General features: G+C 39.6%; 1 protein-coding gene across 1 annotated transcript in view; it reads right to left on the bottom strand.

Annotated features, from left to right (window-relative positions):
• Positions 1 to 17,160, bottom strand: part of LOC139740065 (autocrine proliferation repressor protein A-like) — a 157,239-nt gene that overhangs the window by 81,003 nt on the left and 59,076 nt on the right. The window lies entirely within an intron of this gene.

The following is a 17,160-nucleotide window of genomic DNA, read 5'->3' as shown; positions in this document are numbered from 1 at the left end:
GGTCCAATGTGTGCCCCCTGGGGTGAGTTGGTATAGTGACATGCTGTTTTAGGTTCACAGAGTTGATCATCTCCAGAAAACAGGATGTATCTCTATCTGAAGGGTTGTCTACATGGAAATTAAAATCGCCTGCCAGCATTAGCTGATTTGGATACACAGCAATCTGTTCAAGAAATGAGGAAAACTCATCAAAGAAAACCTGCGAAGTTGACCGGCCAGCTTCAGTTCTTTGAGGACGATAGACAACCACAAGGCGAAATGACGATTTTTCTTTTGCACTAAGTAGAAGATCAATATACTCAAATGATGTAAACTGTCTTGTGTCGTACTTGTGAACATTGAAAACTTTCTCAATGCATACTCCCACTTCTCCACCCAAGCGACTCTTGCGAGGAGCGTGATGGAAGCCATAGTTCTTAAGGCAGCTCGTTAGATCAGCAATAGCTCGATCATCTCTCACATCACCCGACAGCCAAGTCTCGGTCAATGCTAGAATGTTAATATGGTGATTGATTATGAACTCACAGATTGCCGGTGTTTTTGAGGTTATGGACCGTGCATTCCAGAGAGCGAAACGACATATTAATGACAGACCTCCTTCCTCGGGGCATAAGGCAGCATGAGGCCTGGAAGTTGAGCGCTTCATGCCACCTTTTCTTCCCCGCTTTGTTGGCTGTTTGGAAGATATCTTGAGTTCATTGATAGTCGACCACACTGAAGGACTGACACTTCGGTGAACATGGTTGATGGCAAAGAGTTCAGACCTGTCATACTGAATTCTCTTCCTTGCTGTATTCTGGGTTGTTCGGGATGAAGCTGCAGTGGCATCATGGTTAGAATTGGAAGTACCATGCTGTAGAAGAGGCCCTAAGTTTTATCTGCACATCGCCACACTGTACAATGTTAAATGTGGAGTCTGCATTACTGTAGTAGAGTACTGCCTTCCCTATGAACTTCACAATTTCGGGCCATGGAGTCAAAGGTCAAAGGTCAAGTGCAAATGTTAAAATTTCTCTTTTTTCTTCATATCTCGCAAATGGTTCTAGGTATCTTCATGGAACTTAGTATATATTTGTTAGCAAAGTTATGGAACGTGTTTCCTTCTCACGCCTACGAGACTACTTGCAGGAGAATGATTTTCTTGATAACCACCAATCATCGTATCGCCCTGATCATAGTGTAGAGACATTACTTACTGACCTAACTGATCAAAGTTTGAGACAGACGGATGCTGGGAATATCATTGCAGTTGTTTTACTTGATATGTCGGCAGATTTTGATACTGTGGACCATTCCATTGTCATCCAGACTCTCAGATCTGTGGGTGTCACAGGACTTGCATTAGAGTGGTTTCAACCATACCTTATCAACCGTTCACAATGACAGTAACTCTAATCCGGCTGCACTTAATTGCGGTATCCCACAAGAGTCTGTAGGTGGAGCACTTCTGTTCTCTCTCTATCTTTCAAGGATAAGGCACGTTTTTGAAAGACATAACATTCAGTATCACTGTTATGCAGATGATATACAAATATTTGTGTCTTTTTAACCAACCAGGATTGAACTTTCTGAAGCTTTAAAACAACTAGAATTATGTATTGATGATGTTAAGGCATGGATGGAAAGAAATGTCTGAAATTTAACGACAACAAGTCAGAATTTATTCTGATAGGATCCAAACAGATGTTGTCCAAAGTGAATTCTGATACATGTTATGTTAGAATTGGCAATAGTAATATCGAATAGTGTTCGAACAAAGTTCGTAATCTTGGTGCTGTTTTTGACGCAAATCTTACATTCAAAGACCATATTATTTCATATGTATCCCAATCTGTAAGATTTCATTTGCATACCCTGGGCGGAGATATTTAGCTAGATCAGCAGCAGGAAAATCTGATGTAAGCTCTTATTTCGTCTCGTCTAGATTCTGCAATTCTCTGTTTTGCAGCCTTCCACAAAAAGAAGTCAGTAAACTGCAACGTCTTCAGAATTGTGCCGCTAGATTACTTACTTTCACGAAGAAAACTACACATACTACCCCAATACTGCGGTCCCTACATTGGCTTTCTGTAGAAAAACGTATTAACTTCAAGATTCTTCTTCTTGTCTATACGGTACATTGCACAAATTTGCCCCTGCCTACCTTCAAAATACTCTTCATCTTCACCAACCACCACGAAATCTCTGTTCATCGAACTCGCAAATATTACATGTACCTCGAATCAAGCATAGTTGGAGGGGGGGGGGTCGCGCTTTTTTATACGTGGGCCCAAAACTTTGAAATAGCCTTAAAACGACAAGCATCTTCTATTGATGCTTTTAAAAAGAACCTCAAGACCTACCTTTTCAATTCAAATTGAAAATTGTTTACCTGTATGTATATATGAAAGTATATTGTTTGTTTGTTTGTTCTTATATCTTCTGTGATACTCTGTTGTAACGTGATACATATGTACTCTGTTGTACAGTGCCATGAGTATCTTTTTAGGTAGAATGAGCGCTTTATAAGAGTCTCTCTATTATTATTATTATCATATGCATGTACTGACAGGCAGTGATTATCTAGGGAGTTTTAGGGTCATATGGGTTAAAGGTCAGAGGGGTCAAGGTCAATTCCTCAAAATGTCACTATTTCCATATCTATACAATGCCTACAGGATTTTTCTTAGAACTTAGTGTATGCATGTATTACCCAATACAGATTCTCTGGAAAAGTTTTTTTGCCAAAAGGTCAAAGGTCAAAAGATCAAAGGTCAAGTGAAATGCTGAATTTCTCTTCTTCTATATCTCAAAAGTGGCTCCAGGTATCATCATGAAACTTAACACATATCTGTGCATGTTTTGCCTGACAGTGATTCACTTGGGAATTTTAGGGTCATAAGATCAAAGGTCAAGGGTCAAAGGCCAGGTTAAAATGCTAAAATTTTAACATTTAATACCTAGATTACACTTTTTCTCCATATCTTGGAAATGAACTGAAACCTAGTTCAAGGAAAGTGATCATTCAACACATTTTGGACAAGAATGTCATTTTGATATTTTGCAAATTATATGAAACTGTCATCACACATTATCAAGACGTACCATAGACCTATTGGAAAACCATGCATTATGGCAGAGGCATACCAGTCGCCATAGCGACATTTCTAGTTGTTTCTATCAAAATAGAGAAAAATATATATTCATGGAAATATGCCGGGAAATATAAGGTGCACACTTTGGATGAATGTCGGATTTTTGTTCATGTAAAATGGGGTGGGGTGGGCAAATTCTGGCGGGGCTCCTTTTGTTTATCTCTTCTTCTTCTTCTTCTTCTTCTTCTTTTTAGATGGTCCCGCATGACGCGTGTCATAGCAGGTATTCTGTTATGGTTATATTATTGTTTCAACACCTGAACCATACTTTGAGTCGATAGTACCGAGTTTTCGCTCAGCGACGGACGAACCATCTACGACGCGGGTGCTATCAGATTTGTGTCCGTCGTAGACAGACTGCCATCGTTACGAGAAGTAGTTTCGCATTTCGGTGAACGCGAACGCAAGTACAGAAAGTAATCACGTGTCTGACGTCACCGCCAAGGGATCCTTCTCCCGAAGCAAGACAGTTCACAACTACTTTACAATCTCAGCATGGGGCTTTAATAGTAGCTAAATGATCTAAATATGTTCAAAGGTCATTGCAGAGCGGGTTGCAGAGGAACACTCGTGTTTGAAAAAAAAATGGAAACGTCATATGAAAACTGCAATAAATAATCATGTATACTTATATATGAAACCACATGTAGATGAAGATATATCTTTTCAAATCAACAAAAGCCATTCATGCAGCACTAAACAATAGTTGTAAATGTTCTGCTTCGCTATTATTCAAATGCTCCTCTAACAGATTATTAAAATGATCCATGTTTCCGATAATCCGTGGTTCCAGAGACCATATTGCAAACTATACATTGCTGTATCTGTGAGCTGGCTTACTTACATTGAGCACAAAACATACATCTCGTTGCATATTTCGACCTTATAGATGATGTAGAGTTTATTTTTACGTCATATATCAACACATATCTATACACAGCAACTAGAACCTTGACGGCCAGTAATGATCGGTGGATACCATGATTCCAAACACAAAGAAGGTATACTGTAGGAGTTATTTTATGCTGCACATGTAAGACAAATTAAACTATACTAGCCAGTTGACCATAAATGACCGTGAAATATATATTCTCATAGCCATTGGTTCACTGGTTAATTGGTCCATCGACTGTACACACATATCAATTGCAATGGTCCATGAACAAACTACAGTGAATCAAGATATTAAAGGTGCAATTCGTGCATGCAAACTGTGGGAAATTCATGCTTCCTGCCTTTGGGTCAGTGAGTGATAACTATGGAAGCAGGAGCCCGTCAAAAACATGAATATACGTCGCGTAGTAATTCGAATTACGACACGACGTAAATAATTACGTCGCGTAGTAGTTCAAATTACTACGCGACGTAAGATTTGCGTCGTGTCGTAATTCGAATTACTACACGACGTAATTCCGAATTACTGCTCAACGACTTAACGTCCCGACATGAAATGAATTAGTGTCGTGTTGCAATTCCTATATGCTACACGACGTAAATAATTACGTCGTGTTGCAATTCGAATTACTACGCGACGTAATTATTTGCGTCGTGTAGCAATTCAAATTAGTACACGACGTAATTCCGAATTGCTGCTCAACAACTTAACGTCCCGACATTCAGGTGTCATGTTGCAATTCCTAATGCTACACGACGTAAATAATCACGTCGTGTCGTAATTGCAATTACTACGCGACGCAAATAATTACGTTGTGTTGTAAATAATTACTACACGACGTAATTCCGAATTACTGCTCAACGACTAGCGAAGCGAAGTAGCGTAGCGACGTCAAATCAACCAATGAAATCGTTCGATATTTGTTCAGTGATGTGTCACAGTGCACGTGCACGCGGCCCAGCTCCCTGGCCATGTTCAAGGGATCGTATAGTTTTGGTTGAGACCTAACTTCAGGTTTCTAACATTTTTGGTGAGATAATGAGAAACATTTTATGAAATATGAAAGAGCATTTAATTCCAAGACGGATTCAACATTTGTTGGATAAAAATTGGTTTTGAAGTGGCTGAGATATTAAAAACAGAGCGATCGTAATAAAAGATGGGACCCACCTTTTATTATGATTGTATTGTTTTAATTTGTTTTTAGATGTCACAGCCATTTGTAAACCAATTTTCATCTAATAAACTTTGAATTCCTCTCAGAATGATATACTCTGTATTATTTCATGGTATCTTGCAAAAAGTTAAAATCCCAATCCTCATCTCTACCTATACTACATCCATTTAATCTGGGAGATACTTTGTGGAGCCGGGATTTGTAACAACTCCGGGATATGTAGAAACGTCACCCCGGGATTTGTAACAACGCCGGGATATGTAAAATTTGTCTTAAATATCTCGCTGGGATTTGAAAAAACGCAACGGGAAATGTAAAAGTGTCGAAAATGTTGTATCAACGCTGAAGGAGGAGGGGGGGGGGGGTTGAACCCTCAAAAGTTCCTAAACTCTGGAATCTGTTATCATCTTCTGTCGAACCGAAAAAGACAGTGCTAAGTTAGTGCTATGAAGACATTAATGATTGAAATTTTATGTTTGATTACGGCAGATCCAGGATGGGGGGGGGGGGGTGAGGGGAAGGATTTGGATTTATCACATTTTCTGTATCTTCTTGAAAAATTTATGACGGATTTCCACCAAACTTGCCAGATAGCATCTTTACGATATGGAGATATGATCTTAATTTGTTAAATCCCCCTCCCCCCCCCCCCCCCACCGCCGACACTCAATGTCGAGACTGGGAATTACGTCGTGTATAGTAATTCGAATTGGTACACAACGCAAATAATTACGTCATTTCGTTGACAGAGCAATCTTATGGAATGTTTATTAACCTATATAACATGTATCAAAAAATATGTATGCAAGGTACCCTCTAACCAATTACTGACAAACATACTGAAATGAGTCTAAACCTTTGGGCACACAGTTCATTTTGAAAAAGCAGGTAATCCAACACTACACAATTCGATCTGCATTCAGATAGAATTTAAAGGAAAATACTATTTTAACGCTATTTTAATAACCCAAAGCAATTCAAACTAGTTAGCTATTGAAACTGCACATTTAAGTCATTCATCAAGGACCTCTTGTCTATCAATCACAATAAACATTCAGCCATATCATTTTTTTTATACAACATGTCAGCATCTTTATGGGGATATGATGGGATGGGTGGGAATTGAAGCCACAGAGTCCCTAATCTCTGGATTTTTTTTAAATCTTCTCTTGTCCAACCGAAAAAACCGTAGAGCTAAGTTAGTGCTATGAAGACATGCACTCATGACTGTAATGTCATGTTTAATTATGGCTAATTCAGGGGTGCCCTGATCGGGGGGGGGGGGGGTGGAGGGAGAAAAGGGGGGTTTCCACGGTTTTGTTTTGTTTTTTTTTTTGCATTGTCTTAAAAAATTTATGACAGATTTTTACCGAACATGACAATTTTCGAGATTTTTACATTTCCCGGTGAGATATCATTACATTTCCCGGCGTACTGAATCCCAGCGAGACGTTCCTACAAATCCCGGCGTTGTTAAAATCCCGGCTCCATCCAAGGTAGGGTCTTGTGGAGCCGGGATTTGTAACAACGCCGGGATTTGTAGAAACGTCTTGCCGGATTCGTAAAAACGCCGGGAAATGTAATAATGTCTGGCTGGCAAATGTAGAAATCTCGAAAATTGCATTACCGGGAAATGTAAAAACGTCTCGCCGGGAAATGAAAAAACGCTGCCTGGAAATGTTAAAATCATGTACATGTACTTCTACGGTATTACGTATAACGACGGTAGGCCTATAGATGAACTCGATGTCTAACGAAATTGCTCATGGATCTTTACCATTTTATTTTCTTGTAAACCCAGAAACGGAGTTTCACCAAAATCTTCTTGGCGATATGATCTTAATTTGTTTAATGATCCCCCTTCCCCCTCCCCCCCCCCCCCACCCACCGCCGAAGGAGTATAAAGGGAGGGGGAAGGAGTTGAAGCCTCAGAGTCCAAACTCTGGAATTTGTTATCTACTTCTGTCGAAACGATATACATGTATGTGCTACATGAAGACATTAATGACTGAAATTTCATGTTTGATTATGGTGGATTCAGGGGTGCCCTGATCCGGGGGGGGGGGGGGAGGGTAAGGGGAGAAGGGGGATTTTCCACATCTTCTGCATCTTCTTGGAAATTTATTACGGATTTCCACCAAACTTGGCAGATAGTAGCTTTATAGTGATATGTCCTTAATTTGTTGAAATGAGCGTCACCCCCCACCACCACCACCTACCGCCGGAAAAAAAAAAAGTGGGGTGGAGGCTCAGAGCGCCTTAACTCTGGATGTTTTTTTTTAATATTCTTCAGTCAAACCGAAAAAGATAGAGCTAAGTAAGTGCTATGAAGACATTAATGACTGAAACTTCATATTTGATTATGGCGGATTCGGGGGTGTACTGATGGGGGGGGGGGGGTGAGGGGGAGGAGGAGGATTTTCCACTATTTATCTGAATCTTCTTGAAAATCTATGACGGATTTTCACCAAAGTTGGCAGATAGCATCTTTACGATATGGTGATATATGAATTGACAGACCTGTCTGTGAGCAAACATTTAATGTACAAAATTAGCACTTGGGTATAGATTAAATATGAATTGTTGCCATCATACAGCTCTTTTCCTTATTTCCATTATAAATAATTTCATATCATAAATTGTCCCAAGACTTATAGGGAGATCATTAAAGAGTTTAGAAGTTGAGTATAGTACACTTTTTCTTAGAGAATTGGTTCAGTGGTTTTGAGAGAACGACAGTGGCGTTATCGTTGCCGAGATTGTAATAAGACTGAGATCTGCGGGTGCTTAATATAATAAACTAAGATCATATCACCATAAAGATGCTATCTGGCAAGTTTGGTGGAAATCCGTCATAGATTTTCAAGAAGATACAGAAAATGTGATAAATCCCCCTTCCCCTCACCCTCCCCCTCCCAATCAGGGCACGCCTGGATCCGCCAAAATCAAACATGACATTTCAGTCATTAATGTGTATATAGTCTACCCCAAATAGTGCAGGTGGTCAAGAAGGCCTGTCTCAACACCATCAAGGAAGCCATCAATCCACATTTGCTGCGAATACAATTCCAGCAAGATGAAATTCAACAGGAGCTGAGAAGGGACAACCTTCGGCTGACTGGGATCCCTGAGGCTGAGGAGGAGACGGAGGACCAGCTAGCTGAAAGTGTTGCTAAAGTGGCCAGGGAAGCTGGTGTGGAGATACGCCCTGAGGACATATCTTCTTGTCACCGACTTGAAAAGAGCGAAGGAGGGAAAAGCAGGCAAACTGTTGTCCGCTTCACAGCAAGGAGGAAAAGAGACAATTTGTATGCTGCCCCTTTCGGACTCAAAGGGAAGGACGACATGAAGGGGGTATACATCAATGAAGACTTGACGGCAATGCGGTATTCCATCCTCATGAAGGTAAAGACGGCCCCAAATGTCAAGTCAACGACGAGCAAGTACGGAAACGTATCTTGCAAACTCACTTCACTTTATGGTATAGCCTGTGACTTTGTTAACCCCAACTTAAAATAAACACCAACCCGATCCTACAAGTCATTTAATGCCCAGTCATTTCACGAGGATCTAGGGAAAATTGAATGGGCACATGTATCTAGATACGAAGATGTAAACACAGCTTATAAAGTTTTTCGTGATATGTGTGAGAAAATATGTGATAAGCATGCACCTACAATAGAATATAATGTATCCCAGGAAAAGAACAGCCCTAAGAAACCTTGGATCTCATCAGCAATTCTTAAATCCATCAAGAAGAAGCACACCTTATACAAAAACTACAGGTCATCAAATTTTAGTGACGAATACGGAAACAGGTATAAAAGGTATTGAAACACTTTGGTAACAGTTATTAAAAATGCAAAGAGATTGTATTATCGCAATTCTTTTAATCGCAATAAAAGTGATATGACAAAGACCTGGGAAACCATCAATGAGTTAATTGGTAGAAAGGGTAAGAATAAGCATTTGGATATAGAAGAGTTAACTATCAATCAAGGTGGAATTGATAAAGTTGTATCTTCTGAAAATGAAATAGCCGAAGAACTCAATAACTACTTTGTCACTGTTGGGTCAAATTTGGCAGAACGAATACCAAATGGGCCTCCTAATAGTTGTTTTCAAGATTATTTGGGTGCCAGAAATACAAAGTCTTTGGCTTGGAAACCTATAAGAGAAGAAGAAATTATGGATATTGTATATGCTCTTGATGCTACAAAGACTCATGATTATGATAATTTGTCAATAAGATTGATCAAGGACGCAGCTCCATATATTGTTTCCCCATTGACTTATATCTTTAATTTGTCATTAGAAATGGGCCAATTCCCAGATGCACTTAAGATAGCAAAAGTGACGCCTTTGTTCAAGAAACGGTCGAAAGATGACCTAGGTAATTACGGACCTATTTCAGTTCTGCCAGTAAATTGCAAAAGGTTTCGAGAAATTAGTCAATGGTCGTCTAATGGACTTTTTAGAGTCCACTAAAAATTTTGTACAGACACCAGTATGGATTTCGTAAGAAATATAGTACAAAATTATCATTAATTAATTTGGTTAATACATTATTACACTCAAATGATAGAGGTGAAATAACCCTTGGTATATTTATAGATTTCAAAAAGGCGTTTGACGCAATCAATCATCGCATCCTTTCAGCGAAATTAGAATATTATGGCATAAGAGGCATTGTGTTGCAGTGGTTCCAAAATTACCTCTCAAACCGATCGCAGGTATTGTGCTGCAAGGATGAAATATCCAGCAGTAGAACGATCTCATGTGGAGTACCACAAGGATCAGTGCTGGGACCCACACTGTTTCTGTTATACATCAATGATTTACTTAGCTCATCTAACTATTTTCAGTTCAGACTGTTCGCTGACGATTCAAACATTTTTTCATACGTTTCCCAAAGGTACAAAAGAAATTGATATGAATGACGTAAATGGAAAATTTAATGAGGTACAAAAATGGTGTATTGTGAATAAATTAACTATTAACTTGAACAAAACAAATTATATGATGATTAAAGGACCAAGACAACCAATTGCAATTAAAGGTGTGTTAATAGTCTCTGAAACGGTTATAGAAAGAGTACATGTAGCATGTTTTGTAGGAATCCAAATTGATGAGACCTTGATGTGGAAGGATCAGATTCAATGTATCAACAAATGCATTAGGCGCAAAATTGGCTTAATTTTTTAAGTCAAGATACTTTGTTCCAAGGCATGTTCTCATGCTTTTATATAAATTCTTTATACAATCACGTATACTTTATGGAATTGAAGTCTGGGGAAGTACCTACAGAAGCCACTTAAATTGTATATTTTTAGCACAAAAAATGGCCGTGAGAGCAATTACATTTTCTCCCTTAAGAACAAGTTCTAGGCCATTATTCACCAGTCTAGGAGTGTTAGATGTTTTATACCTGCATAAGCTTGCAGTGTCAACCTTTGTATATGATCTACACAAGGGACATTTACCACATTCTGTAACGCAATATTATGAGCCAATGGATCATGCATACAGGACTACAGGCAAAGATCATTCCATGCTTAGACATGCTTAGAATGTAAAACGACACATGGTACATTTTCTATATCTTTTGTCGGGTCAAAGTTCTGGAATAGTTTGCCCAAAAATATTCAAGAGGAAAGAACAAGATCTTCATTTCGAAGAAACCTAAAAAATCACTTGTTAAATAAAGTTTAGTGATGAAAAGAATATTCAAATGTTTAGTTTAATGTACTTTTATAGTACAGTTACTTTAGAAGGGTAGACCTTGCAGTAAGCATCTTAAATATAGCTATAATGGGAGAACCATTCTCGACTAGCACTTGTGCTAACTTTTGGTTCCCCCTTTAACAACATTATCTTCTGTTTTCTATTCTGGTTTTTTTTTTCAGAACCTTTGTCTATGCATATATGTCTATATTACATATGTTATTCATTCTCTTTGCCTTTTCAGTGATAAATATATCACAATGAAACTAAATCAATTATACTACATGTATTCTTATGTTTGATGAATATAAGTATGTAAAATATATGCATGCATAGCTGTAAGAACCTTGTATATCATTGTATTCTCATAAAAGATGTTCATGTTATTGTATCTTACCCTATGTAATTTCATGTTATCACGTTATCATATTCACATGTATGTTGTTAATAAACTCAACTCAACTCAACTCAAAAAAAGTTAACTTAGTTCTATCTTTTTCGGTTCGACAGAAGAAGATAACAAATTCCAGATCGAGTTCAGGGACTTTTGAGGCTTCAACTCCCCCCCCCCTTCCTTTGGAGGTGGGAGGGGTGGGGGCTCATAAGCAAAGTAAAATCATGTCCCCTCAAAGACACAATCTGTCAAATTTGGTGAAAATCCGTTGTGGGGCTTACAAGAAAATGAAAACGGTAAAGGTTCATGAGCAGTTTTGTTAGACATTGAGTTCATCTAAACCCCTCAAAAAAGTTTGGAAATTTGACTTCAGTTGTAAATTTCTCCAGTTTGTAAGCACTATTCAATACATGTTTGATATCAATGGAAAGATTATAAAATTCTCTTTGAAATGATATCCTACTCATTATGATTATGCTATCAAGTAAAGGGCTGTACTCAAAAGTGTCTGATAAGGTCTGCATTGGAAAGCTGCAAAATGAACAAGAACGGTCTACATGAATGAGAATGGTCGTGAAGAATAGAGAACATGTTCTTTTGTGTTATGTCTTTTGATCTCAACTGGTCAGCCATGAATGCAAATTTCAATAGACATCTTAACTTCATATTCAAGTTTTCAGTGGTGCCATACCAGGCAATTTTGATAGCTCATTAAGTTTTATGGTTGTACATCATGCCACGTGTACCCAATGTTCAAAAAGCCCGCGCCATAGGGCAAATTGAAGCTGAGGTCCTTCAAAAAGATGACAACGCAAGACCACATAGAGCGAGACTTGTGCGCAACTTTCTTTGTTGTGGTTAATGTGGCGTGGTTCTGTGAGATAAAATGGTTTGAATCATGATGTCTTGTATTTGTGTGTGTGTGTGTGTGTGTTTGTTTGTTTATCTATTTGGTTGAACGCATACATGTTTCACTCCATAAAAAATTTGATGTTACAGTAAATGAACACCAAAGAAACAATGGGGAACTCAATCATAACGAGGAAACTCCATTAGGAACGTCAAAAATTGGGCCAATTTGCAGCTTTTAAATTCTGACTTTACCTCATATTTGTAAGTACGGCACCTCCATGTATACGATAATCATAACAAGTATGGTATCATTTTAAAGAGAATTAAACAGTCTTTGTGTGGTACTAAGCACAAATAAATTAATACTAAGGAAAAATGAGAAATTATTGATCAAACTCAGATTTCCAAACTTTTTTGAAGGGTTTATATACCATCGGTACGTAATACCGTTGAAGTATATGATGTCAACATTTCCCGTCAAAATTGAACGCCTCTAAATTTCCCAGGGAGACGTTGTTACATTTCCCGTTGATCAAATTTTTGAGATTTTTACATTTCCCGACGAGACATCATTGTACATTTCCATGCGTTTTTACAAATCCCGGCCCCACAAGGTATCTCCCAGATACTCATTGGCGATTCACATGGTCAGGGAGGTGGGCCACTTGCCTGAAATACTCCCTGAGTATAGTGTGGGGAACATTTTGGCACTTGCATGTGATACATCACTGAGCAAATAATGAACGATTTCATTGGTTGATTTAACGTCGCTACGCTGCTTTACTTCGCTAGTCATTTAGCAGTAATTCGGAATTACGTCGTGTAGTAATTATTTACAACACAACGTAATTATCTGCGTCGTGTAGTAATTCGAATTACGACACGACGTAATTATTTACGTCGTGTAGCATTAGGAATTGCAACATGACACCTATTCATTCAATGTCGGGACGTTAAGTCGTTGAGCAGTAATTAGGAATTACGTCGTGTAGTAATTCGAATTGCTACACGACGCAAATGATATCGTCCCGTAGGAATTGGAATTACGTCACGACGTAATTATTTACGTCGTGTAGCATTAGGAATTACAACACTACACTAATTCATTTAATGTCAGGATGTGAAGTCGTTGAGCAGTAATTCGGAATTACGCCGTGTAGTAATTCCAATTGCTACACGACGCAAATAATCACGTCGCGTAGTAATTCAAATTACGTCGTGTAGAAATTCGAATTGCTACACGACGTAAATAATTACGTCGTGTCGCAATTCGAATTGCTACGCGACGTATGTTCATGTTTTTGACGGGCTCCTGCTCCATAGATAACACCTATCCACGCGACCTCCTCCACCAGAACGGCGCTCGCTGGTTGGCTGGTCACGCACTTGTGGTCTCAATCTGGACGGACGGGAATTTTGCTGAGAACATTTCTAGATTCTACATCGCTGTTACTATATCCTCCTCGAATTTGCGCACGGACCGTGGGTTTTGCCGTCTGCGTTGAGCTTGCATATTCTAAAACTCCTTATTTCTATTTGCGAGCGAGCGCTTCTTCTTCTTGCGTATGAGGCAGCGGCAGCAAAGTAACGTCTCTCAGTTGTTCAAGCCAAGTTACAGTCTCAGGGGTAGGGTGTGTTAGGTCCATGTGTCAGGTGGTCGGAGATCAGGGCACTCAATCAAGATGTGTTGAGCAGTCTGTTCTGGTGCACCACACTGGCAGGCTGCGGGGACGAGCGTAGCCCCACCGATGCATGGCTGCGTTGAAACGCCCAACTCACGTTCGAATCCGATTCAATCACACCCACTCACTCCTTGGGAGGTTCGCACCTGGGGGACAGACGTATTGGGCGTGATAACGAGTTGGGCAGGTCGTGGGGTGTCTTGCCAGCTTGCTCTCCATGCCTGGCAGATGTTGAGATCTGATCCCCTAAGCGTTGCGGCATGGTGGGAGAAAGGGCGACGTGGAGGAGGTTGTTTGGGTTGCTTGGGGCCTTTGGGTATGGAGTTCTCGACGCATGGGGCGGGAGCAATGTCTGAGAGAATAGGTAGAAATTCTGTTGGTGTTGGCCGGAGACATCCTGTAATCAGCCTCATGGTGTCATTCAGGACCGTGTCAAGTTTCTTGGTGTGAGAGCTCCTACACCACGCAGGGGTGGCGTATTCCGCGGTACAGTATACCAGTGCTAGCGCACTATAGTGCGGAGAGTGGTTGCACTGGTACCCCATTTTGAGCCTGCAAGGAGGTTGTTCCTTGAGGAAACTTTTGCTCGTAAGGCCTTGAGTTGATCCTTGTAGGTCAACTGCCTATCCAACTTCACTCCAAGGTAGGTTGGTGTGGCATTGTAAGGAAGAGGTGTTCCATCAAGAGTGATATTAAAGAGGGCTTGATGAAATTATGTATACAAATCCTGGCTCTCACTAGGCGGGCTTGTGAACGTCATGTAATATGCCGAAATCATTACAATAACATTTGTTCTTCTTCAATTTTTTTTTAAACTTCGGGGGATGTTTGTACAGGCCATCCCCCTTCTTACAAGAGCGGAGGGATGCATCCCCCATGGATTTACGACCTTGCATGTACTGAAACGTTACAGATATCGACCCAAACATGCGCTCACACATGACAATTTTGCTTTTGCGTTCTCCCCGGGTAATCAAAAATTCGTTGTCTCCCATCTGTCCGGTCAAGGATGTAGCGGCTCTCGTCCGTGAAGACAGCACGTCGCCAGTGTCCAGGATGAAGCATTCTGTACTCCAAAGCCCAGCGAAGACGAGCAACTCTGTGGCGAACAGCCACAGAGGTAGTCAGCCGTCGTGTTCGTTAACTATGTTGGAGCGATCTCTAATTAACGGTTGACCGGGAAACGTCGATCCCATGATGCCTCCTCCCCAAACGACGAAGATAATTCAGTGACATTTTGTGGCCTCTCCTGCAGAGATTCAACACTTGGCAATCATCTCTTCTCGTGGGTAAGATTGGATGTCCTGGAAGTTTCCGTAACCGCACATTTCATGCCTTACCTTGGCGTTTCACGATCTTACAGACTGTACTCTGTGCTGTCCCGCGAAGACATCCTCGATATCACTCTGTTTGTAGCCGTCCTGCCGCAGTGACACCACCCTATCGTATATTTCTGGCTCCGATGAATCAGGGATATTCTAGGGAACGTCTGTACCGATTTTCATTGCTAACGGTTCAAAGAGCTAAAAAAAAATAGTCTCGTCAAACGCGGCATTGCATCAGGGAAGTGGACAGAATCTCAATTGCAATGTCGTTCATATTCTCCTACAAAAGAAATTATTACGTAAAACATATTTCCTGTGTAACGGGGAAACATCATGTAGTCACTCAAGTACTGTTTGTTTACTTGTAGACTGTCCAACAACAAAAGAAATAATGGTATCAAGTCTAAAATATTTTATTCCATCTTTATGGTCGACAATGTATAAAACATCATCAAAAGGCAGCAACCATTCTACCGTTTGTACATTTGTGGACGACGTCTGATAATCATTTCTAGATCAGAAGGCGTTTCTATTATGGGCGCTGTCCAATTTCTGCATTTGTGGGCGATTTGCTACATTAATGGTTGATGGTCTTCATTTCGGGATTTAACATACCGTCTTAACAGACACACAACGAAAACTTTCTCCGGGTTGGTTTCCATAACAACAGTTGGTCTAGAATTCAGCTCAGTACCGCATGTCATAAGTCAAAAATCAACTCACCGTGGCAACCTCGCGCAGCACTAGTATTTTTGGAGGAAATATACATTTTGCATTAAAATAAATGTTTGTCAAATTGGCTGAAACAACATTATATACGATACGTGAAATATATTCATATAATTGTGTCAGAAATGCAAAAACTGCTCATGAATATTGTTCTAAACTGTGTTTTTTTTTTTTAGATAAGCAACAGTGTTTCGTAAGAAAACATTACAATCCATGTACATGAGCGGCGCTCTGTGTGACTGAGTAAACTAAACAGTTATACTAAACATTAATTGAATCAAGTTTTAGATGTCAACAGCTGAAAACAATTTGAATTATGTTTTCCCCTCTACAGTCCATGTATATAGAAATAGATAATTTCTTGGGAGAAGAAAACACATTCCCTAACTTCAGCGTCTCTTGGATAGGACACCCCGTAGTACCGCAAAAATTTCCAAATCTGTACTTAGCATATTGTGAAAAAAAACCCACAAAAACAACAGCAACAGAAATTACTTTACTCGTTCATCAAAACTGATATTAACATTTCCCATGTTTTTATACAATATACATTATCTTTAAGTGATTTATTTAAATTGTCTATGATATAGGCCTAACATCCGTACTAAGAAAGGATCATTCTAAACGCCGTCACTTTGTAGCACCAAAATACTGAATAGATAAGTGAAGAAAAAAGAATAAGTAAAATGGAGCAATACAAGCGCAATAAATATTTATTTTCTGCTACATAATAGTACATTCCTCTGCAATATGCACCTTATGTAGTACGCATTCCAAAAACATTCGCGTTGGTATTGTGGCATTGATAAGTATTACCTGAATCATGAGTTATGAGTTATTCATTTTTCCTCTAAAACAACTCTTTCATTGGCGTCAGCAGCAACAATTTCTTTTTTCAACTTACTTCAGCCACAGATATTGTTTTGCCTCTACTGTATTGCATTGTATTGTTTGTAAAGAGAGTTGATCAATAAAGAATCACATACAGTTGTATTTTTATTTGCTCCCTGTCATATAGATATCCCACATCCCAAGGGCGTCGAACGGGGGAGGGGCAAACATAACATTTTGCCCCTTCCGAATAATTCCCGAAATATGGGAAATTTTCTTGGTTTTTTTAAAATAGAAAACTGTCCGAATATTTCATCCAAAGTGTGCATGAGTTTGAGTAACTTCAACTCCGAAAATGCCAAATCCCCCTCCCACACCCTCCCCGTTTGATCCCTTTCCCCACAGACTTTAATAGTA

The sequence above is a fragment of the Diadema antillarum genome, unplaced genomic scaffold, assembly GCF_040938485.1.
Source record: "Diadema antillarum isolate AM-2024a unplaced genomic scaffold, OU_Dant_1.0 seq00000830_RagTag, whole genome shotgun sequence".
Taxonomy (NCBI): domain Eukaryota; kingdom Metazoa; phylum Echinodermata; class Echinoidea; order Diadematoida; family Diadematidae; genus Diadema; species Diadema antillarum.
This window is presented reverse-complemented; position numbering and strand designations above follow the sequence as displayed.